We start from the raw sequence: 25040 nt of genomic DNA on the forward strand, positions 1-25040 counted from the left end.
GGTGGCTTAGATCATTTATGACTAAGTAATTCAATCCTTCAAAGTGGTTCATGAATCTACTACAGAGAAAATGTGGCTCACAGAATCAAAATTTTAAAAACTTCGTTTGTAATCTGGAGTTTGATTTATCCTGACTTTGGTCAAAGCACCATGTTAGGCACCATGGAAAAGGGAAGATTTTTTTTGTCCTGGAGTTCCTTCAGCATAACCCGGGACACTTTGGGGATAATATTTAACAAATACATCTTCATTGAATTGGTATCAGCTGGTGCTTTGTAGATGGCTGAGGAGAAAGGGATTGTCAATTTGTCCTTGTTTCTTGAGAATTCCTGGGCTGATCAGCTGTGTTTTGATATTTCATCTATTCTTAAGCCTCCAGGCAGGCAGACCAAACTTCTAGAAAGTCTAATGCTGCTTGAGTGCAACTGATCCACAAAGGTGTACATAAAACACTTTTGCCTTTGTTGGATCCCTGTAATGCCTTTTATTCTCCATTGATTTTTAAATTTACCAGGGACATTGAAACACTTTCAGAACAAATCTTGGGAGAACAGAATTGAGTCACACAAGATTTGCTTGATTTCTCTTTTTCTCACTGAGAAACTTTACTTCTCTTTTCAACATTTCCACCTATATGATAAAGATGTCCTACCTTTAGAGAGAATAAAAAATAAGCTGATAGTGTCTTTCGCTTCTAGTCTCTCACAGAATAAGATGGCTTCACTACCTGTCTCCACACACATTTGTTTTCAAAAAGCTACTTTGAACCTGCAAATAGTAATTAGACTCCACCTCTTTCCTGCGGGGTGCATGAATTTCACCTCCTTTATAGATCCTGAGGTCCAGGCTCAGAGACTTGGTTACTAGTGGAATGCCACAGGCAAGGCTTTATAAGAATTCAAATGGGTTGGGCCATTCCTAATCTGCCCATGAGACCGTGTGGTCAGGAGTTGCTCTCAGTGGCATATCCTGGTGGCCATGCTAATGAGCACGTGTTGGTTTATTCAGTCATTCATTCATTTATTCATTCACCAAACATTTACTGAATACCTACTATGTGCTACTGCCTGGAGGCTCAAGGAAGGATCTGGCCCTTTCCCTGAAGTTAAGTAGCTGACCAGGAGTGGGAGGGCTGAATTATAAAGATGCATGATAACACACTCCCCAGGGCTTAAGCAGACACAGGAGGATTTCTTAGATGAGGCTGGACTAGAGTTAAGCCTTTAATGTTTAGAGCAAGGGGGAAGGTTATTTTACGTGAAGTCGCCTTGAGAGTGGGGCCAGAGCACCTGGGGCTTTCCATACCTTGCCAAAGTGTTAGATTGTTTTCTGTAGGGAGAAGGAAGACCTAGTCGGTTTGCCTGCCCACAGGACTCTAGAGCGTCAAATAGAAACTTAACATAATTAGCTGATGTGTTAAGTCCCTTCCCACTTAGACAGATCCAGAAAACTGGATACTAAATCAACTATCTAATGCAATGAAGATGCATATGTCGACTGTGTGAGTGAATTAATTGCCAGGTGAACAGCTTAAGACAGAGAATCTACACTTCATGATGGTCTAGAAATGATATTGAACTCCCAAGGAATAGCTTCTCCTTTACCCTGGCTCAGAGCCACGCCTTGTTGGAGAGGACATAGTTGTATCTCACTGGTGCCAGGTCACCAGAACTTGCAGTAAGTCTGACTTTTGGGGTTCTGGGGGAAACTGATCAAGGGAGGTGGTTTGCTGAAGTCATTCTGCTGTGAAACAGCTGGGGGCCTGAGATGGAATGAGGGATGGTGCCAGGAGAAGGTACTCACTGCCTGAAAAATGGGGAGAAATTGTTGATTAATGCTTTTTAGATAGTGAAGAAGTATTTACTGAGCACATACTTTCTAAAGCTCCTTGGGTAAAGATCTACAGAAGTGGATTAGTTAAGGTCAGCACCGCCCTTTCCTTCCTGAACTGCTTACCCTTTGGTGACCCTCAAATACTTCCTGGGTCTTTGTGACAACTCTCTCCTGCCCTTCTCCCTTGACTGACGCCTTCCGCATCTCCAGCCCTAAGTGAGAGTACTTCACTCTGTTTTCCTTGACCTGGTCTAGCTCTTACTCTCCTTTACCTGCATACAGCCCACTTCCAGGCCTCCGTTCCCAACCCCTACTTCCCACTGCTTGTTGGGGCATTTCCACTGAAAAGTGCCATCATTACCTTATCTTCCAGTGGACTGTCAGCAGTTCTCATCAAAAACAACTCATAGGGGCCTCCCTGGAGGCCTAGGGCTTAAGTCTCAGTGCTATCACTATATCACCGCTACAGTCTGAGTTTGATCCCTGGCCAGGGAGCTAATCCACATAAAGTCTGCCTGTTCTGCTCCCCACTCTGTCTCTGGTGAATCTTCTCACCCCACCACCCCACACCTCTGGCCTACACTCCAGTTCTTCTCCACACAAAACAAACAAACCAACTAACCCCCACAACTCTTTCCCCATTGCCTTTATTGGTGCTCCAAGGAATAGGCCTGAAATCTTTGACGTATCAACACACTTCATCCCCAAGTCTAGGAGTTCTTCTCTGGAAATTTCTTCCCTGTCTTCTGCTGCAAAACCACCCCCACCCCCACTCTTGGCTGGTTCCCAGGCTGCAGGTTTCTGTCTCCGTTCTCCAGGGCCACTGGAGTGCTCGCTGTTGGATGCAGGTGTCATTCCATCCATTTTGAGGTGTCCAAGTACTGCTTGATTACCTTGAGGCCCTGACTTTGGGCTTTGATGCCATTTCCACCGTCTGTTCCCACCCCACTTCCTTGTGTGCATCCTGTTGACCTCCTACAGGCTGCCTGTCAGGAACACTGGACCGCCTCTCTACGCAGTCCACGCTCCCTATTCCCCTTGAATGTGCTCCTGCAATTAAGTCCATTATTTCTAGAATAGCTTAACCTCAGCCAAACTCCCTACAAAGACTCCTTTGGCCAGTACTGTCTCCTTTGGATTTGCAAGTAGCATCCCCCTCACTACTGCTTTTTAAAGTCTTTTTTATATATTGTTATTTGAGTTACAGAACTTCCAAGTGTCTATTTGATTTGACGTGGCAGCAAATACTGATTTATTAAGTACAGCTGTGTGACATTTCCTTACTTGTTCCCCTCGGCAAGCTCCACAACCGGTGGGGTGGCTTTGTTCCTCCCCATTTTACAGACTAGGAAACAAAAGTTTTTGCCTAAACTCTCAGCTGCCCAGCAGCATCCAACAGTTCCCCTGGAATGGGCCTCAACCAAGTATCAGCAAAATGGCTCCTAATCCCAGTCCTATTCCCTTCAGCTGCGTGACCTTGGGCACATCATTGTCCTGCCTCTCCAACCGGGCATTTATTATTCTTCGCTGTAAATGGCGCCATAATCTTACTCCTCTGCACCAGTGTCTCGACACAGAAGGTGCTCAATAAATATTTGCAGGTAGATTGTGCTGGAGGGAAAGTCAGGCCTTGAGTATTTGGGGGAGAAAAAGACTGCGAGGAAGGTGAAGCAGAAAACCGGCTTCAGGTGCTGTGTGCAAGGGCGGGAGCCCGGAAGGGTTCCTGGGGACGGGGTATTTGAAAGATCCAGGGCTCGGAAGAGAAAAACACTCCGGGATGGCTAAGGGGGGGTGGGGGGACATTCCGATCCGGGGAAGAGTGTGGACCAAGCCTCGTTGCAGCGGAGTCTGGGGCCTGAGGTGGGGTGGGGCGGAGGAAGGGCGCGTCCCGGGCCGGAGTGCGGGTGGAGGGTGCCAGGGTGCCGGGGTGCCAGGGAAAGCGTGTCCCGAGGGGCCGTGGGCGGCGCGAGGGCATCAAGGAGTGTAGGGCGGCTCCAGACGAGCTGTAAGAGCCGGGGGCGGGCTCGCCGGGGAGGCGGGGGTCGGGGCGCCTGACCGCCCCCTCCCGGCCCCAGGTCCGGCCCAGCCCCTCCTCCGGGGCGGGCGCGCGGCGGGGCGGGGCGGGGCGGGGCCGGTGCTCGCCCGGCCTTTTGGCGGCGCCGCGGCCCCTGCACTCGGCCGGGCTCTCTGGCTGCGGCGGGAGCGGGAGCGGGAGGCGGCGGTAAGTGGCCCGGGGGTGGGCGCGGGGCACGTGTGCGCGGGACCCCGGCCTCGGGGGAGCCGGGGCGGCGCCGAGGGCGGCGGGACGCGGGGGCTTGGGCTTCGCAGGTGCCGACGCGCGCCCCAGAGCTCCGCGGGTTGCAGCGCCCGCCGCGGGGCGCGCGGCTCCCGGGCTGGAAGGGGCGCGGCGGGCGCGGGTCTGCCCAGGGCGCCCCGCCGGGAAGGCGTGCGGAGCATCTGGCGGGGATTCCTGGGGAACCCGCGTCGGGGTGGGTCTCCGGAATCCCCTTTTGGTGAAGAAATTGACCATCTTCCTACCGCGACCCGCAGAGTCGAGTGACAGCTGGGAGTGAGCCGGCGCCACTCGGACCCAAAGGGCGCATCTCAGTCCGCGTCCTGCCCTTTCTTTTACTGCATTTCTCACGTGTTTGCTCAGACCATCCCTTGCAAAGAAAGGGATTTGGTCTCCCCTCTCTCCTGGCCCTCCGCACCCAGTTGGGTCTCTGCTGGAAGCCCCCGCCCCACGTTTAGCACACGTCCTGGCTTTCCAAGGGACTTTTCCAAGTTGCATCACTGTTTGGCCTCTGGACAGGTACTTGGCTGTCAGGTTGGAGTTAGTTACACAGGATTTGAAAAAAAAAAAAAAAACCTGCATAATTTATTATGTGAGTACCCCTTCATCTCAAGGAAGCGGCGCCCTTCCAAGGCTGCTCAAAACACATTGGGGAGACTTTGGTTCTCAGACTTGGCCACACAACTAGAGAGTTCTGCAAAACACTGATCACCTGCAGAGACCCTAATTAGGTTGGTCTGGGGGCCGCCGGGACAACGGTTTTGTAAAAGCCCAGGTGATTGTAATGTGTAGCCACGTGGAAGAACCTTTGCAAAAAAAAAAAAAAAACTTTGCAAAAGCACCCACAGCTGCTTTTTGAACTGGAGAAGCTCAGGCCTCATGGAAAGTCATGTCAGGCACCCTTGGCTCTGCCTTCTCAAAGCCACAGCTGCACCTGAAGAGCCTGTGGGTTGGTGCTTTCCAGCTTAGACTGCAGAAAGGGCCTTTTTCTGGAGTTTCTTTTGTTACTACTTCTGTTTACCATAAACATTGCCAGGACACTTTCTGCCTAGGAGGTGGTAGTGTAGGAATTAAAGCCATCCAGTCCTTCTAAGGGTCAAGGTTATAATCCAAGGTTGACCTATTCTGGGAAAACCAAGTGATAATTTGATTTGTCCTATTTGAAAAGGATTTCAGTTTAAAAGGAAGCAAAGCACGTTTTTCATCCATCAATCTTTAGACCACCTGCCACAGATAATGATTTTTACATTGATGTGTGGGGTATTTCCCTTTAAGAAAGCAAGCTAACAAGATCATTAAGTTTTTGTGATTGGTACTATGTAAATGTGTGTGCATGTGTGGGTTAAACTCATTCCTGATGTGTGATTGTAGTGGCAGGAAGGGCCACAGTGCAGGTTTTCTGTGATCCCAGCAGACGGGGGTAAGGCAGGAGTCAGAGTCCTGGAGCCCTCAGTGGCTTTTGCAGGCTTTTATTGGGATTAACCAGGTACATACCAGCAAGTCTTCACCCTTTCTGAGCTCTCCCGCCTTCTCTGGTGTTCTTTCTGCTTCTGTTCCCTCTTGGTTCTGATTCTCCGCTCCTACTGGCGTCCCGGTGACGCCACCCTTAAAAGCCCAGTCTCAGCCCAGGTGAATCCCATCTACCTATGCCCATACCCTATTCCAGGTGCCCGCCATCAGGCATGCATTCGGGACTGCAGGGTTCCGTCATCCATCCTAATGGTGGGAGGGCAGAAAAGCCTGACACTTTTACCTTACCCTACAGTGTTGAAGCCCTGCAGATGTAACAGTGTTGATTCTTGATAGAATAATATCAGTTTAAGGAATTAGTGCCTCACAGTAACCTTAACCAATTGTCAAATGATTTTAAAAATGATAGGGAAATGGAACTAAGGAAAAACTGAACCTGTGCACATATTAACTGAATTTGATCTTGTGTGTTTTATTAAAGTGTGTCTTTAGTATCTTATTAAACATGACACAGTCTCCTGAGATCTTAGTTAATTCACTGTTCTACCCAAGATTGATGTTTTTATTGGAATCCTACCAGGATATTGCTACCTGGTCACAAACCAATGGATTTCTATTTTTGGGGGGCGGCCATTGGTCCCATACATTGCATTTTTACTAGCAGTGTGGTGACATACTTTCAAGAGAATGCTCTCCAGAGGTGGAGGAATGTTTGTGTTCATATCTAGCTCCTAAGGTGGTTCAAAGGAACATTCACTTGGAAATATAAAAAACTGTATTTCTGCCCAATTGGTTTTTCTCTTCCCACCCTTCACTACCAGACTCTGCCCCATCCCTGCATTCAATTGCTGGACGTGGCCGCTGTGGGAGTCTTAATAGTCTTGGCCCAGAAAGGAGGTTACGTGGAGTCCATGGTCTTACCCGGTGGCCCCTGACCTGAATCCTCAACTTTGGGGAACAAGACCATATGGAAAGTGTTTTCCTATTACTGATTTTTTTTTTTTTAAAACCAGGCCAACAAAATGAAGCCTTGTTATATTGAATGGTTTGCTAACTTGTGAATCTTGTCTCCATTTTGGGGAATGTTGATTGGGAATGTTACTGTACTGTTGGTATCTGAAAAGTCGTACCTGAACAGCAATAGTTACACTGTGAATGTAATAGGAAATTCTGGCAAAGAGAAAAAGAAACAGTGAGTAAGGGTGGACCTTCACAGATCTATTGAAACATTTGTCACTTGGGAAAGCAGCTATAATATTTGAAAGTGATTAGAAGAAGCTAAGTCAACAGGAAAAAAAGGAGTGAGTGACATCTTCATTTGGGAGAAGTATATTGGAGGAGTGAGCTTTGATTTGTGTTGTGTGTTGTATTGGCTTCCTTACCCACCCCCTTTCTTTAAGTAGGTAGCTTGGGGTGAGGGGTGGTTAAAGAAATCTAATGGTGGAGCAAAAAAAAAAAAAAAGATATTTAATGGCCTCCTTAACTCTTTCCCCCTGAAACTCATTTATCTCAGAGATGCCATTGACCTTTTTAAAAAACACAGTTGATTCCGTGATTTTCCTTTCTTTTCCTCCTCTGATCCTGACACTAAAGGGCAGTGAAATGGCTGAGGGGTTGGCATCAGAGGACAAATACAAAGTTCAAGGGGAACTGAAGATTGGGTAATTTCCCCTGAACAAGTGCTTATTATTTTATTCTTTCATGTGACATTGTTATTATCAGGAAACAAATTATGACAAGAAAACCCTGGAAGTGGAAAAGAAAAAAGATTTGCTGGGAGTAGCATTAGGGTTGACTGGTCTTCACCTAGGGGGACTGTTACTGGAGTTTTCATTTAAACACCCCGTGCTAACCTCCTCTGCCTACCTCTTCACGAGCTGTTCCCCAGCTCCCAAACCAGTATCCCTGGGAAAGAGAATGCTTCCTCTTAAATTCACAGCAGGGTTTTGTTTTTCATTTTTTAATTTACTCATTTAACAAAGACTTATAAAACCCCCACTACTGGCAGGCCTCTGTATTCCTCAGAGAGTTCTTCGTAAACAGGTTACAGCCCCTGACTTAGGGAGCTTGATGTTCGGTGAGAATGTAAACTGGCTTACAATGACTTGTTGTTGTTAATTATTCATTTATGTATGCATCCAAGAACTGGGGTATAGACCACAGGTGCAGGGAGTGAGAGGATTCACCAGAGACGGAACAGAACAGGCAGACTGACTGAAATACACTGCTGAGAGGAGCAGAGGGTGAGACAGGAGAGGTCTGCTGAGCCATGTGGTCAGCTCCTTGGCTGGGGATTGAACTCATGCGGCAGTGGCTCACGATAGCTTGATAGCTCTGTGTCTTTAACCCCTATGCCACCAGGGAGGTCCTACAATGACTTTTGGGAACTTTTATATAGATGTCCTCTCTTATCTGCGTAGAATAAGTGCCAAGACCCCCATTGATACTGGAAACGTGGATAGTACCAAACCCTATAGATATATTTTTTCCTGTATGTACATACGATGATAAAGTTTAATTTATAAATTAGGCACAAAAAGATTAAAGAAATAACAAATAATAAAATAGAACAACTATAACCATGTACTGTAATAAAATATATGTGAATATAATCTCTCAAAATAGATTAACTGTCGGTAATGCTTTGGGACTACAGTTGGCTGGGGGTAACTGAAACAGCTGAAAGCAAAACCGTGGATAGAGAATCTACCATAATCACGATGGACAGAAGAACTGGGGTTGGGAGGAGCCAGGTATCACCTGGCAAGCCTCACCTGGATAGTTACCTCCTCAATCCGTTGATACTGAGCACAAGAAAGTTTTAGTCTGGTTTAAATAAGATTTCATTTTATTAGGTGCCTATGTCAGGTTTTAAATGACTGATTTCAGATGCTTTGCTTTTTTTAAATTTTTTTTTTTTAAATTTATTTAAACAAGCACTGGGTACAGTCAGAAGCGCGGGAGGGTGAGAGGATTCACCAGAGCCAGAGCGGGGAGCAGAGCAGGCAGAAGGACCGAAGTACACTGCTGAGGGGAGCAGCGGGCGGCAGGAGAGGTCTGCGCGCCATGTGGGACCCTCCTCTGGTGGCCGGGGAGCAGCCGGGGATCGAACCAGTGCTGTAGAGACTGCGGGCAGCTTCACAACCCAGCGCTCAACCGCTGCGCCACTGGGGAGGCCCTGAATTCAGATACTTTTCTGATGGAGGAGAGGGAAGAGCTTGTGCTGAGACCCTGCAGAGGGGAAGGGAGGAGTGAAGAAAGGAGACCCAGTTCTGGCAAATGCTTTAACCCAGCAGCACAGGGAGATTACCTGGAGTTAGCAAACTGGTGGAGAATGTGGCTACACTTACTAATGGCTACAGCTGCAGCAGCTGGGAGGAGAGTACAAATCATTGTGTGAAAGCAGCAGCAGTACTTTAAGAGCAAGTGCTTCGGTCCCTGTCTGGGACTCCAGCCGGTGGGTAGATGTTCAGTCTATATCGCACTGTTGGTACTTTAGCTCAGGGTTCCTTGGACAGACTGAAAACTGGACTTCACACTGTTTTCCCCTTGGACAGGTGGTTTCCAAATAGCTGACCCACAGGGCTAATAACCCCAGGGTTGTAAGAGTGGTTACCACTTGTTTATTGACCAAGCGCCAGGTAGCAGGCTAGCCCTTGTCCATTTCTCTGAAACCTGTACGTTCCCAAGAGGTAGGTGGCAGTGGACTCATTTTATAGATGAAGAAACTGAGACCGAAATGTCATCGGGGAGAATCAGATGGAGGCTGGAGTGGGGGTGTGTGTGAAGGAATTCACCAGAGACAGTAGAGAACAGAACAGGCAGATGTATTGAAATACACTGCTCTGAGAAGTGGCAGGCAAGACAGGAGGGGGTCTGCTGTGCAGAGAGTGAGGTCCCGAGGCTCTAACCAGACATCATTGACTGGTTAGGGTGGCTAGTGTGGTAATTGAATTAGTATAGAGGATCAGCAGCTCTTGGGATCAGCTCAGTGTCCAGGTTCCCATTGCATTTCCATCTACTCCCTTTATCCATTCAGCCTCCCAAACTTGCCTGCTGGGCTCAGAATCGGGGCGTGAGTTTTTAAATTTAGCAATGATACCACAACACAGAAGAGGCGCTGGATCCTAATGAGGCTCCTAGTGCATGGAAACAACAGCAAAGTTGAGGTTTGACAGTGCTCCAGTCTCTCTGAGTTTAAAGCTAAGTTCCTTCCATGCTCTTAATTTCACCTGGAAGTAAGCAGAACTGGTTAACATACTGTATTTTCAGCGACTTGTCTTTATTACATTCCTTAGATCTGTATTAATTTTCTGATTTCCTTTAGTAGATAATGTGATTTTAGACTGAAGATCACTGTGGACTTGTCATCCTAAGGGAAATGTATAAATTGCTCCTTTTCTGGTTATTTTAATGGACAGGCTAGCTTAGGCTGTTCAGAAAGAGTCTGAATGGATCCCCACTCCTGCCTTTGGGAACTATCATCTCCACACTTCTTCAGGCTCTGAGTTTCTGTATAATTGCTTGTTGAGTTAGAGATTAAAAACAAAAGTCAGTGTTGAGCGATCTGGAGCAAAATGAAGCCGTGCACGTTCAATTCCTGTTTATGTGGTTCTTGTGACAAAAACAAGACTTTGCTGCATAGTAATTACCTCCAGCTCTTGAAATTACAGGTAGTAAGGGTGCAGAGGCAGTAAGGAGCTCTAATTAGTAAAGATGGGTTTAAAGCAGGGCTAGTGAATGTGGATTCCCTGCTCAGTGGGCTCCAGCTCAGAATTTCACCTTGGGCCGGATTAGCTCTGGGGAACATTTTCAAGCGGAGTCATCATGGAGTTAGCATTTGGGATTTGTCATGAGCATGGAATATTTCTGCCATTTTGGCTGGCAGCCTCTTTTTTTATTGTGGAGTTTATTCCCTCCTGTCCAATCACAGGGACTTGAGTTTGCCCTAGGTAGAGTACATGACGGTTCAGGTTTTTACTTTGTATTTTTCTTTTTAGGACTATAAAGTCCCTGAGTTATTAAATAACCATTCCCTGTTGCTTATTTCTTGATAGAGGATTGAGGCAAGATGTCCAAGATTTTCTAATTTTGCTTTTAATCATTTTCGTGGTTTTTACCTCTTATTCACTCTGGTTTTCTATCTTTGCATTTTATTGTATTTGAATTAGACCCTCTTTTCCCTTGCATGTTTGTACCCCAACTTGCTGTGACATGACTTCTTCCAACGGACCCTGGGCACCCTGTGACATCAGTGTTAGTCCCATTTCTCAGGTGAGGAGCCAGGTGAGTTTCACTCAGGACAATGTGAGATTTTTGGGGACTCCAGCTGACACTAAGTAGCTGATCTCAGATTTCATTACAAAAGGAAAAGAAATTTTCAGTTTTCAAAGTTGTAAAGAGGTTCTATTACACTTGAGCTTCTTTGTGGCTATATTGACAGCTTTTTTAAAAAATGATTTGATTCTCTACCATTTTTGCCTGTGAGATTTTTATTCTTTATTAAAGGTAGTGATTTAGAATTACACCATAGCAGTTAAAAATTGATTAGCTTCTCTCCTGGCCCTAATCAAATATGAAACACCTGAAAAATTACTGAAAGCGGTGATTGTTATAGAGCAGCCCCGATATTGAACCCGTTCAATATTGGGGCTGCTCTATAACATGATTACAGCAAAAATTTTAGGAGATAGAGAACTGATAGAGACAGAATGGAGGAAGAGATAAGAGACTGAATAGTTTGCAAGAGGATTGCAGGGTGGAGTTTACCAAGCTCAGGATTTCTTTTACTTGGGGCTTTCAGTTGTGGGGCTTTGTAGCACCTTTGTTCCAGATGTAGCTACCCAGCTCAGCCACAACTTGGCTACCTGTAACCTCACCTCTCACTACAGGTCTGGGTACCCACACTAAGTCCATCTGCCTGGGTGTGAGGCAGCTGGGTGATATACAAAAGAGGGGACAGGAAATTCCAGGAGACCTGGGAATTAGTGATTCTAATAATAATAGCAAATGCCCCTAAAGTACATAATCCTTACTAAGAGCTTTAATGTAGCAATTCCTTGGGAAGATGTGATCATGAGCCCATTTTCGCTGGTGAGGGGCAGGCGATGGGAAATTGGGTAACTTGCCAAAGTTGTGTGGCTACCAGGGGTAGCAGCTTGTCTGACCCAGAGCTGTGCTCTTAGCAGCTCAGACCCCTTTCTGGCCTGGAGCTCTGGTTGCTGTGCCACTCTTCATTCCCTCAACTCCCCCATTCGTTTCTTCAGCAAATTACTCATTGCCTGAATATGCGGTCTCTCTGCAATTAGAACTCAGAGATCTTTGTTTACCCACCTAAACGTCCATAAACATGTAAACAAACCTATAAAGAGGCGCATCTCTTAACTAACCTTGGATCTGCTGGTGTCTTAGCAGAAAATAGGTGTTCAGTAAAGTTTGGTGGAAGGAAGGGCCGAAGTCTTTTGAAACCTGACATCACCGTGTTTCACCTGTCTTTTGCAGCCACAGTGATTTCTAAACAGAAAAACAGTTGTTAAGAGGGATGGGTGTGTGTGGGGGGGGAATGCTTCCCAAAAAAACAGTCAAGGGGAATTTTTGATAAAAGTATTATTAAAAAAAAAAATTTTTAATTCTAATGCTCAGTTATCTTTTGTTAGTGCTTAAAGCATTTATTATTGAAAGGGCATGCCTCCCCACAGCACGCAATTTATTTTGTGAGTCAAGGAGGCCCTTCAGACTGCCAGCTTTGCTGGGGCCATTTTTGCCAGCAGAACCAGCCTAGCATCCTTTCTTTGGAGTTGAGGACTAAACACTGAGATCAAGGCCACCATCCGTTTTTCCTAAGGAGGGCACAGTTTAGCATTTAAATGTATGAGCCAGTATTCTCATATCTCTGCCAGATCTAGGTGTGAGGGCCTTGGTGTCTCACCTGCTTGGACTGGAAGCTGCATTTGGCTCTCATTGGGAGCATAGTGTTCTGGGCAGGGTCCTCTTCCATTTCATGTTTGTGCCTTTATCTGTAAAATGGGGATGTAGTGCCTACCTCAGAGTTGTAAGGGCCACATTTCTTTGTATAGTGGATTCCAAATGAGGAGGTGCCACTGGAGAACATTTGGCAATATCTGGAGACATTCTTGCTTATCACAGTTAGGGGTGGTGGCGGCTGCTGGCATCTACTTGGTGGAGGCCAGGGATGCTGCTAAATACCCTGCACCGCACAGACAGCACCCAATAGCAAGGGGTTATCCAGCTCCAAATGTCAGTGACCAGGCTGTGGCCCTGGTAAGGTGGAGCCTTTATTTTTTATTTTTATTTTTTAAAAGATTTATTTATTTATACCAGCACTGGGTACAGTCAGAAGCATGGGAGGGTGAGAGAATTCACCAGAGCCAGAGGGGAGAGCAGAGCAGGCAGAGTGACGAAGTACACTGCTGAGGGGAGCAGCGGGCGGCAGGAGAGGTCTGCGCGCCATGTGGGACCCTCCCCGGGGCCCGGGGATGGAAACGGCGCTGCAGAGGCGGCGGGCAGCTTCACAACCCGGTGCTCAACCGCTGCACCAACGGGGAGGCCCCAAGGTGGAGCCTTTAACAGTGATTTTTTTTTTTTAACATCGCTTATCAAAGAATTTTATTGGCCAGTGACAGAGAGCCCACCTATCTTAAGTGGGGTGGGAGGAATGGAATTTAACCTTTTATTGGTGCTCCTTGGTAACCCCATAAGTACCCATGCAATGTGGAGAGAGCTGCTTTCCTCTCCATTAAGTACTCCTCTACTTCATTTGTAATTCCTTACACCTATTTACATATGCACAATATAAATTTACATATCAATTACTTATCGACCAAAAGCTGTGATCACCTCTACTTGGTTAAACCCCATCCTTAGGGGTGTGAGCACAGTGGGGGCCAGAGAAAGGAGCTCCAGCACCAGCTGTGCAGTCTGAGGTTGCTACAGACCCAGGAGCCTGACTTCTCTCTTTTGTAAAAGGACGAACAACCGCTATCCCTTCTATCGGATCAAGTCCTGGCACTCAATAAAATAACTGAACCCAGAAAACAGCTCTACACAGAGAAGTTGTGTTGGGATCCCTAAGGCACATTTTTTTTGAACACATTTTCCACAAACCCTGTTGTAAGTAGTCCCTCAGAAAATGCCACATACAAAGCAGCTAAAAGCTGCAGAATGTCTGTATTGCAGACAAGGTGATCAGATAGGCCCAGGAAATGTTGTGTGGCAGAGGGTGTGATTTGGAGCTAGTGGTGCATAGTGTGTTGTAAGCTCCCTGGTCACTCAAAGTCTGGCTTCACCCTTTGGCTTTTGGAAAAACCCTGTGCGAACTTCTTGTCCTCTTTGCACCCTGATTTCCTCACAGGTAAAGTGAGGCGGACGGCAACACCATCCACCTGAGGACAGGTGTCCGGAGGTGGTTTGCCCTTGAGGAGTACACATGGGACACTTAGCTCAATAAATGAGCCATTAGCCAACAGCATGCCCATTTTTACTCAGGTGACAGAGGGATTGCTTCTGGGGAAGGATTTTTCAGGAGTTTCTGCTTTCTTTTATAATTTTATTGTGGTAAAATGATATAAAGTTGACTGTTTAAACCCATGTCAAGTATCCAGTTCTGTGACACTAAGCACATTCACTCACTAACTCCACAACATTCTACTCATTCCAAAGGGAAGCCCTGTACCCTGTCATTTCACATATCTACACGCCACCCCACCTCCACGCTTTTGGCAATGGCTTGTCTGTCTGTGGAGTTACCTGTTGGGGATATTTATATGAATGGACTCCTACAACATGAGGCCCTTTGTGTCTGACTGTTGTACCTTAGCACAGTGCTTTCCAGGGCCCTCCGTGGATCACAGGCCCATGTCAGCACTTAGTCTCCTATTGTCCTTTGTAGTACACCCGAGCCTCAGCTTGGGGTGCTCATCAGGCCTGTTCTTCCTAGTTATATCCGATTTTCAAGCTTTAAAATGTCTGTCTTCATTTATTTTGTTCTTTTTTGGCCAGCCTTGCTTTTTCCACTTTTCCCAACCAGCAATTTAATGACCCTTTAAAATGAATATTGGAATGGAGAGCCCACACCAGGTTCCTGGTGCTGCTGGAGAGTAGGTCTCATTAGGTGTTTTATTTCTGCTGAAGAATTAGCAGCAGGAGCACACGCAGGGGCTTTGAGTGGTGCTTCCTTTCTCCAGGACAGCGTGGCAGGTTTTAAAAACAAGTGTCTGGAAAACACCCACCAGGCCCTTTTTATTCCGGCCTTTAAAAGCTTTCCACAACTAGAAGTGGCCCTCAATTAAGTCGTTTAATAAAAACCTCCCTCTGTTTTAAAGCATTCTTGGGAAGTGTTTACATTTAACGCCACTGCAGGCTTCTAAATGAGGAGTTGTGGAGTGAGTGATCCTTAACCTGTGACTTTAATAATATCCTTTGCTTTAGATTTCCAGGTAGAGGCCTAGGCCAGATTTATAGCTTGTCATTGACCCAGACAGTCTTGACTCTAACACCCCCTTCACCCCACCCCCCTAATCTCCTTGCAACCCCCTTTGGAAATCACTAGTAGAAGATGGAGAGAGACCTAAAGCGATACAGAGATGTGAAACTAGCTCATTGGAGAGAAACTGGATTGAAAGGAGATAATGGTTCCTCCTTCTCTGCTCCCTTCCTCCAATTCAGACCTTAGTAACAGGGTAGGGGTGGAGGCTTCAGCCAGAAGAGATTAAGGCATTTGGGAGTGGAGTTTAGAGCTTCTGAGATTCTGGTTCCTGTGGGTGGGGCCTGAGTTTGCTTTCAGGATTGCAATTTTCCTGGCCTAGGGAGAACATGGTCCCTTAGGGCTGAGGAAAAGCTTCTCTTTCACCTCTGATTCTGGAGGAGTAGAGAACACCCACAGGAAGCAGAAAGTTAGCTGCATTAGGGAGTTTATAAATGTCCCTTTTTTTTTTTTAAAGATTTTATTTATTTATACAAGCACTGGGTACAGTCAGAAGTGCGGGAGGGTGAGAGAATTCACCAGAGCCAGAGCGGGGAGCAGAGCAGGCAGAAGGACCGAAGTACACTGCTGAGGGGAGCAGCGGGCGGCAGGAGAGGTCTGCGCGCCATGTGGGACCCTCCTCCGGTGGCCGGGGAGCAGCTGGGGATCGAACCGGCACTGCAGAGGCTGCGGGCAGCTTCGCAACCCAGCGCTCAATCGCTGCGCCACTGGGGAGGCCCTATAAATGTCCTTTTGAGGAATCTTTACGAATTCTCAAAGACTAGTGTCCAGGGGAAAGCTGTGTCCTAAAATAGAGGACACTCTAGGATTGCTTTCTCTTTGGACTGCTTCCCTGGGATCCTCATTTGGAGGGACAAGGACAGGGCAGTGGACAAATCCAGAGTCACTGGCACAGGTTGAGAGTTTTTGGAGAGGCTGCTTGACCTGGCAGTTATGAGCCTGGACGCTGGCCCTGAGTAGCTTATGCCCAAAGTCTGACTTTGGGATTACACGTTTTTTGTTTGTTTGTTTTTTAAAGATTTATTTATTTATTTATACAAGCACTGGGTACAGTCAGAAGCGCAGGAGGGTGAGAGAATTCACCAGAGCCAGAGCGGGGAGCAGAGCAGGCAGAAGGACCGAAGTACACTGCTGAGGGGAGCAGCGGGTGGCAGGAGAGGTCTGCGCGCCATGTGGGACCCTCGCCGGCGGCCGGGGATCAAACAGGCTGCGTGCAGCCTTGCAGCCCAGCGCTCAACCGCTGTGCCACCAGGAGAGGCCCTGGGATTACAAGTTATATGAGTTCATAATGTAAAGTTCTCAGGGTTGTGTCTGCATAGGGAAGTGTGTATGTGTGTGTTCTTACTATTCTGACACTTTACTTTTGTGAATTCCAGTTAGAATGGTAGAAATGCTTCTTGTTTCAGGAGCTAATCCTCATACCCAGCAGATTTGTATAATTTTGATATATTGGGCCCTTTGGAAAACATGACATGTAGGGGGAGCAACCATACTTGCTGAATTTCTTATAGGTTTCAGAGGGAGAAAATAAATGTGGGAAGAAGAGCAAAGCAGTGGGTATAATTTACTTAGACTTAATGCAAAGGTTATTAAATGGATGAGTTTCCCACAAGTCTCTGCTCGGAGATGAATAAACAAAGGAATATAATGAAAACCTGTTTTCTGTATTGTCCTCAAAGGATAAAGGGAATGGTCAGCTCTTCACATTTTCAGATACGGTAAAATAATTAAATCTCTTTTTATTGAAGTAACATTGCTTGAGAACATTAGGTTTCAGGTTTACATCATTATAAATCAACATCTGTGTATACTGCTTTAAGTTCACCACCAATGAAATTCTTTTAAAAGTGAAATGCAAATAAGACAGGAAGATCGAGTTAAACCATAGAAAGCTTTTTTTTTTTTTTAAAAATCACAATTTTGGCAACTGCATGGGAATATCAACTATATTTTAAATAATTCATTTGTGCTGACTGCACCTGGGCAACCGGGGGTTGGGGGTGGAGTGGCGTGGGGCTGAGAGTTGTGGCACCGCTTCTTAGTACAGCTACAGATCCTATAGATGCCTGGGATGTGAGGGATGTGTATTGAGTAAAATAATGGAGATGAATAGAATCAAGTAGTTCAATAATAATTCAAGTACTTAGTATTTTAAAAATTAATAAAAGAAGGACACTTGTAGAAGGTAGACTTCACCATCACTAATTATTAGAATCAAGATTACTTTAAATGCTCAGATGTTGGACTTCATTCCTTTTGTGACTGACTGACATGAATGAAAGAATGAAATGAATAGAAATTTTGTCAACACAGAGCCTTCTCCCCAATATGATTTGGGAAGTTTGGAGTTTTTTGCCTTTGTATTTCTGTTTTCCTCAGCCTCCTGTGAGGGCCTTGTGTAGGTGTGTTCTCTATAATGTTTTAATCATGAACAGATGAAGATTTCCTTAAAATAAGTGCAAATATTTTATTACCAAATGTCTGTTATGTGCCAGGCAAACTTACTCTTGTATTTGTGCTTATGAGGGTTGTATTTATTTTTGCTACATAATATTGCAAGGTAGCAAACCATCCAGATCTCAGAGCCTTACAACTATAACCACATTTCTTTTCCCACTTGCTCTTCCATTGGTTGGGTATGGGCCAGCTGGCCTAGGCTGGCCTTGACTTGTACTACGTTCCACTCCGGGTTTCCATTTGGCTTCAGGTCCATTCTCATGTGCTTATTCTGGGCCTAGGCTGAAGGGGTTGCTGGGGCATGCTCATATTGTGGCAGATCATAGTGGTGTATGCAAGCAAGTGGAATTGCTCTTAAGACTTTGGCTCATAACTATCCCACTGTCACTTCTGCCAATGTTCCATTGGCCAAAGCAAATCACAGGGCCAAGCCCACTCTCGGTGAGGTGGGGAACTACGCTCAGGCCATACTAGTGAAAGGCTTGCAAAGCCATATGGCACTTTAGGTGCGTGCAGAGCCTCATTATAGGGGAGGGATGAGCTGGGAGTGGTAATTCAATCCTCCTCAATGGCAAAGCCTCAATGAGAGGGAAGAGAGAATATGGGTCAAATCAGCCCTTTGGGAGCTTCTAACCAAGGCCAGATGGGTGAAGAATCAAAGGCATCAGCTCAGGTACCAGTGTAGGCCTTGTTAATCACTATAAATTGTTTTGGCATGCTCTGAATTGGCTGGCTGAGAGTCCTTCATATTTTTTTCAGTGTGATGGGACTCCTGGGGGTTCCACTCATCTCTGGGAGGGGCAAAAGCAGTGCTCACTAGTATGACTTGCCAGGTGCCCAGTGACTGTGTAGAGTGACAGGTAAAGAGTGAATAGGGCCAAACTACCTTGGCCTCCCTGGGCTTTCCCTGGCCTTTCAAATGGGCCCCTCTGAGCATAGGTCCTGGGAATAAGTCTAAATTCCACCTCTAATAGTCTGGCAGTTTGTCACCAGGACTGTCATGTTTCCTGTCCCCATCTTTATAAGGTCTCTGGGCTTTAGATTAGAGTCCTCCTGTCACATCTGAAGAAACAGGCCTGAGGAGACTAGGTGATTTCTCTTCAGCCATCTGGCTTGTAAGGACCAGCTCCAAACCAGGTCATCCAGTTCCCAGTCTAGGGCTTGTTCTTCCACACCCTGGTGACTGTGTTCGCCCAGGGGGAGAGTTGTGACTGGCTTTCAGGCTTAGTGTATATCCCAGCCCTGTGATGACAGTGTCTGCTTTCCTGAAGGTGCCAGGTGAACCTTGTGTCTCCTTGTGCTGCCCCAGGAGGAACAGAGAGAAATGTTGGCCAAGAGTAAGCAGTCTCTGTGTGTGTTACCTTTTTTCAGTGAATCTTTATTTTAGTGAAGAACTGTCAGACTCTCTGAAGAATACTAACTCAGCCCTTCCACAGTTAGAAAATTATCTTACGAGTATACCTGCACAAGTGTGCCTGCAAATACAATGCAGTTGTGACTATGTATAATAGTAAGATACTGGAAGAAATCTAAATGCCTTTCAACACTTTTGCAATAGTTTCAAAAATCCTTTTAACTTCAAAGTGGTTAAATAAATTAAGGTATAGATAGGCACATGATGGAATCGGGCAAATATGTAAGTACTGATAAAGGAAAAATATCAAAATGTGCCATTGTTTTATTTTTTTTTTCTGTAAAGCAAAGTGCAAGTCATCATATATTCCAAGATACCATTTTTGTTTTAAAAAAAATCTTATTCTTGATGGCAAATATAAGTTTCTGAAAGAAGTTCCAAGAAACAGTTATTTCTGGGCTATGAGATTGGTGGTATGGTTGGGGGGACATTGTCATTTTTATTTCATGTCCCTTTTTTAAAAAGGTTTATGCATACAAGAGCTGGGTGCAGGCCAGAGGTATGGGAGATGCGATGATTCACCAGAGACAGTGTGGGGAGCAGAACAGGCCGATGTACTGAAATACACTGTTGAGGGGAGCAGCGAACAAGACAGGAGAGGTCTGCTGCAACATGTGGGTAGCTCCCTGGCCAGGGATTGAACTCATGCTGCAGTGGCTGCTAATAGTTTCATAGTGCTCTGTCTCAACCGTTTGTGCCACCAGGGAGACCCTCATGTCCTTCTTGAATGTAGGCTTTTATCTTATATTTATTTTTTTGGTTGCTTTATTTTTTTATATTTAAAAAATTACTTTTTGATTAAGGTAATATTTGCCCCATCAGGTATTGCCACAGTAGTATACCCACCACCAGAACACTCCTAGTCTACCAGCATAGTCCATGGTGCTGCCTTGCCCACCTCTGCTCTGGATGCTTCAGTTTTACAGTCAGCTTTGAAGGGTTGGTTTTTTAAGCTTGTCTTTACCTGACACTTCCTTAGTTATTCCATTTTCCACATATTAGTGACACCACCAGGTAGTTATCTTGACTGTTGACTTTCTTACAATAAAAAAGAAAATAATAGGTATTTTCTTAGGTGTGCAGGGGCTTAAGGAGCAAGAACTGGGGCCCTACTGGGGCATCATCAGAAATGTGGTTGTAAGGGGGTGGGAATGCCATTTGGCCAGGTGATCAGTGTGAAGGGAGGTTATGGAAAGAAAAAAAGTCCAAGACTGAAATAAGATCACTTTTTATCTCCCTTGGTACTGGGCACAGTGTCTTACACATAGTGGAGTCAGATACACATTTGAAGAATGAATGAATGCTTAGATCAAGACCCAGAGCAATTTTATGAAACCAGACAGCTCAAGTCAGCAAGAAAGTAGATTCTGCTGGAAATTTATATTACAAATAAAATATGGCTGTCATTTTCTACATCTTCGTTGAGCTTCCAGAATATAATTCCTTGCTGAAAATCAATCTGAGTATGCAGCTTTCTATTCATTATCCATCTCATATGGAAGTCTGTGGTGCCAAGTTCTGGATAATAAAGCTGAATAAGGATTTTGCATGAAGGGCAGGGCAGAGGCAGGAACCAGCATTGTGTGTTAGCTGTGTTTATGAAACACGGCTTCAAGGGACAGGTAACCTAAAGTCTCTTAGGTATAGGATGAGCAGTTATTTTTCTTAAAAAGCAAAATAGGGTTCTTTGACATCCTGGTCTAATAAGTCAGAAAATTGCTATTTTAATTAGGTCTCTCAGATAATAGGAAAAAAACCACAGATAATAGTGGCAAAATAGGGACTTTTGATCTGATGGGCTAGTGTTGATAAAAAATCAACCAGGGTTGTCCCTGGTGGTGCATAGGGTTAAGTCTCAGCACTATCAACATAGCTACAGCCACTGCAGCACGAGTTCGATCTCTGCCCAGGGAACTACCCACATGGTGCAGCAGACCTCTCCTGTCTCGCCTGCTACTCCCTTCAGCAGTGTATTTCAGTAGATCTGCCTCTCTGCTCTCCACTCTGTCCCTGGTGAATCCTCTCACCTCCTGCACCTCTGGCCTGTAGCCCAGCTCTTATATGCTTAAATAAATAAAATAAATCTTTAAAAAATAAGTGTGAAATATGGTAAAATGAAATAATTTTATGGATAGTATCTTCCAACCTAATTCTCATTTACGTAGAAAAGCAAGGACATTGCTTGAAGAGTCTTTTTATTGGCGAGGTTGAGGAAGGGGAAATAGGGTGCTGCTATTGTGTTGTCTTCATAGGTCTCTGGCTTGAGGGTTCTCTCTGAGTTTGATTCCTATAAATCAAAGAAACAATGTTGTAAGTGACATTTCCACTGAGTTGCTTTTAACTTTTATACCCTTGGGTTTTAGCATTTAGTTCATCTGTAATGGCCACCGGATGTCCACTTTATTCAGACAATGATGATATCACTGAGCTATGGTAAGATCATTTCCTTTGGAACAAAATGAAAAGCTTTCTGTCCTCACAATTGGAGGAAAATGTAAAATTTTAGTAGGCCTCCTCTGTTGCAGGTTGAAAGAGTCCCTATTTGAATATCACCCACTTTGCTGCTCAGATATGCCATGGAAGGTTTCCATCATATTTTTGAAATACAAAAAGCAAATAAAACTTCTCAGTGTTGTTGTTGCTTTTAAACGGGTTCTTAACAAATTTTTGGAACAAGAATAATATTTCACATCTTGGTTGAGATCATTTTGGGAACCAAAGAATCTGAAGTCATTGGTATATTATATTCTAGAGTGGACGGGTGCTTAAGTCACTTATGTGAGCGATGTGGGGCTGGTAGAGTAGGGGTAGGGGGCATTTGTGTGTCTGCAGGAGAGTACCCAAAACCTAATGGGTCTGCTCACTTGACATAATCTTAGCCCATCTCTTCCTCTGGTTTTCAGTCTGTCTGCAAGTTTGGTGATTACATTTTATAATTGTAAATGAATTCCGTATCAACATCAGAAAATATAATAAAAATTAATGATAGTAACACTTCCATAGCACTTCGGGAGTGCCTGACACTATTTTAAGTACCCTGTCCCCATCTGTTAACTCATTTAGTCCTCATAATAACCTTGTTACTCTATTTATAGCTGAGGAAGCTGAGGCACAGGGAAATTAAGTAACTTGCCCAAGGTGGAGTAGCTAGTAATTGGTGGGGCTAGGTTCAAATCCAGGCAATCCATTTTTTCTTAGTTGAAAACAAAAATTATTTGAAATAAAAATTCATGAGATGTGGGCATTCCTTCCTAAATCAATCTACAGGCTAATCTTATAAACTGGAGACTATTCAATCTATGTTTATAGTGTTTCATTTAACTAGAATAATCTTATATGATCTGAGTTCCTTGCTTCATGACCAACATTCTCTGTTGCTTTGCACAGCAAACATATATTTTACAAAGTATTTTAGTTGTAAAGGACAGTAAATTTAGCTGGTTAACTTGAAGAACTTTGAACAGAGAGTGACTGACTCCTCTCTTTCCTTTAGGGAAGGAAGATGATCATCTCTGTTCCCCAGTGACTCCTCAATTCAAAATGAATTATTCTGCTAGAATAAAATATCTTTCTACTCCCACAGACAGCAGCTCCTGTTTTCAGAAGCTAAAGTCATTTTTCTATTCAGCAGCGTGTGATTAATCCTGATGTGTGATTGCTGCCAGTTTCCTTTCTTTGAAACCTCACTAGTAACACAACTAGCGAGTCACCCTACTCCTCGGAATGAATGCTGCTGGTGGTGCCCCACACTTCTGAATGCCAGGTCACAGCAGAGCTTCTGGCTTTGAGTAACAGATAAGAACAGGAACAGGGAGAGATGGCATCACAAAGTGATTAAGAGCTTAAAGCCTAACCTAACGCAGTGCCTGGCACCTCCTAAGGCCTCAAGAGATGCCTGTCTTGCAGTTGGTACCCATTGGCTCTTGCCTGGCTTTGGCTCTGCCTTTTGCTGGGCAGGATGTTAAACATTTTACACCCATTGCCTAATTTAATTCTCATCACATTCCTATGAAGTAGGTGTTCTTGTTATTACCCTCATTTGCTGATGTAGACATTGAAGTCTAGAGAGGTTAAGAAATTTAACCAAGGCCATATAGCTTGCAAATGGTTAGAGTTAAGGAGTAAGCCCAATTTTTTAAAAATAGAAAAGGTACAGAAATCAAAAGTTTACAGACTGTTCCAGAGGTTTTCCTGGGCTTCCTCCTCCTCATTATTTCTCAACAAAGCTAACCAACACCTCTTTCTAGTGCTATTGGTAAATTTTGACTATTCTGAACTTCATAAAAATTGAATCATGTAGTGTGTGCTTTTTTTGTGTGGTGTGGAATTTATCTATGGATTTGCATGTAGTAATAATTTGCTCTTATTGTTAAATATATGGCCATACTTCTGATTGTATATTCTGTCATATGTCTATGCCTCAATAATTGATTTAACTAGTTGACTGTTGATATTCTTTGGGTTATTGGTAATTCTTAATGTGTTACACTTTCACGAACATGACTTATGTGTGTAGACATTCCCTGGGTATGTTCCTAGGAGCAGAATTGCTAGGACTTCATATTTGTGGAGTCGTGGTTTGTATAGTTTTCCAAAGACATTGGACAAGTTTATACTCCCACCTGTCTTTGTGTGAGTTCAGTGGCTCCAGAGTTCCCACTTAGTGGCAAGTGTCATCTTCATTTGAGTTATTCTGGTGAGAGTGTAGGGAAGCTGTGCTTTATCAAACTCAGTGTTGACTTGATAGATGCTTATTGTAAAACATTTGGATGATACTGAAAAGTATAAGATGACAATGAAAAGCTGTTTTCAGTTCCGTTGTCAAGACACACGGTTAACCATTCGCATGCACTTCTTCTTGTCCCTAGTATGTGTAGACTAAAGACAACATTGGAGTCATTTCATACATGCAAGACATGTTACTTTGGGTGCCCATGTAATGAAATAAGGGAAGCAATGAAGGAAGTGCCCAGGAATGAAGACTTCCCTATATTGTAAGTGTGTAGCATGTTGCCATTTTCCTGTTGTATTTGGAGAAAGACAGCAAGGGGAGAGGAGACCAGCATTTGTTGTGTGCCTGCCATCTGATGGGCACTTCCGTGCTGGGAAATGCTGTGTCTTTGCACTTCAGAGTACATGAGCGACCTGAGAAAGTCGAACCTGCATGGCAGTCATGTAATATACAACATGCTTGAAAAATAAGTTTTTTTAATAGAAATATAAACAGATGTCTAATTTTTTTTGCATGGAAGAACTGGGATGTAGGCTAGAGGTGAGAAGGGTGCAGAACAGGGGGATTTACTAGATACACTGCTGAGGGGAGCAGCAGGTGAGACAGGAGAGGTCTGCTGTGCCATGTGGGTAGCTCCTTGGCCAGGGACAGAACTCAGGCCATCCTGATGATAGCACTGAGACATAACCCCTAGGCCGCCAGGGAGGCCCCTGAAAAATAAATCATTTCACATCTAGTAACTGAACACTGGAAAACTGCACAAGTCATAGTGTGTTCAATTTAATTAAACTGGCTGTTTTGTCTAGTTGTGAAGGTGCATGTACCTCTGCTGTTTTAACCCACCAGAACATGACCACAGCCACAACTCCTTACATAGAAAAGACTTCATGAAATGGTGCACAGGCTTCCTGTTTTAAAGAATTGCCCCATTTCCTTCAACTGTTTGTTTTTCAACGTTGAATTAAATCTTCAAATCCTAATTATAGTTTATATTTGAATAATTTGCATTAGTGGCTGAAATTTTGGTTGGTTAGGATTTTGAAAAAGTGGAAACTTATTCTTTGAAGCCTTGCTTAATCTCCTAAAGACCCAGCATTTATTTTATTGCCAATAAAAATCCTTGTGTGTAGGGAAATAGAAAAAATACACAAGAAATCCACACTGCTATATAAGCCTGAATTTATTCTTTATGACAATCAATAGATGTCTCTTGTTTTTCTCTCATAAATAGAGGATACAGACTCATCCTGTGAGGGCTGCTGACATAGGGTAATGTTCTCTTGAGAGTATAAGTTAATTTGGGAAATATGGGGAATTTTAAGAATTGTGAACATTTTAA

General features: G+C 44.6%; 1 protein-coding gene across 3 annotated transcripts in view; it reads left to right on the forward strand.

Moving 5' to 3' along the window:
* The first annotated feature begins 4001 nt into the window (after positions 1–4001).
* Positions 4002–25040, forward strand: part of CGNL1 (cingulin like 1) — a 164873-nt gene continuing 143834 nt past the window's right edge. For all 3 annotated transcript variants that reach the window (XM_037502562.2, XM_037502564.2, XM_037502563.2), the window contains exon 1: positions 4002–4054. The gene's annotated coding sequence lies outside the window, so the exon portion shown is untranslated. The remainder of the gene's footprint in view (positions 4055–25040) is intronic.

This window comes from Talpa occidentalis, unplaced genomic scaffold (assembly GCF_014898055.3).
Source record: "Talpa occidentalis isolate TD23 unplaced genomic scaffold, MPIMG_talOcc4v2.1 talOcc4.11, whole genome shotgun sequence".
In the NCBI taxonomy this organism is placed as follows: Eukaryota; Metazoa; Chordata; class Mammalia; order Eulipotyphla; family Talpidae; genus Talpa; species Talpa occidentalis.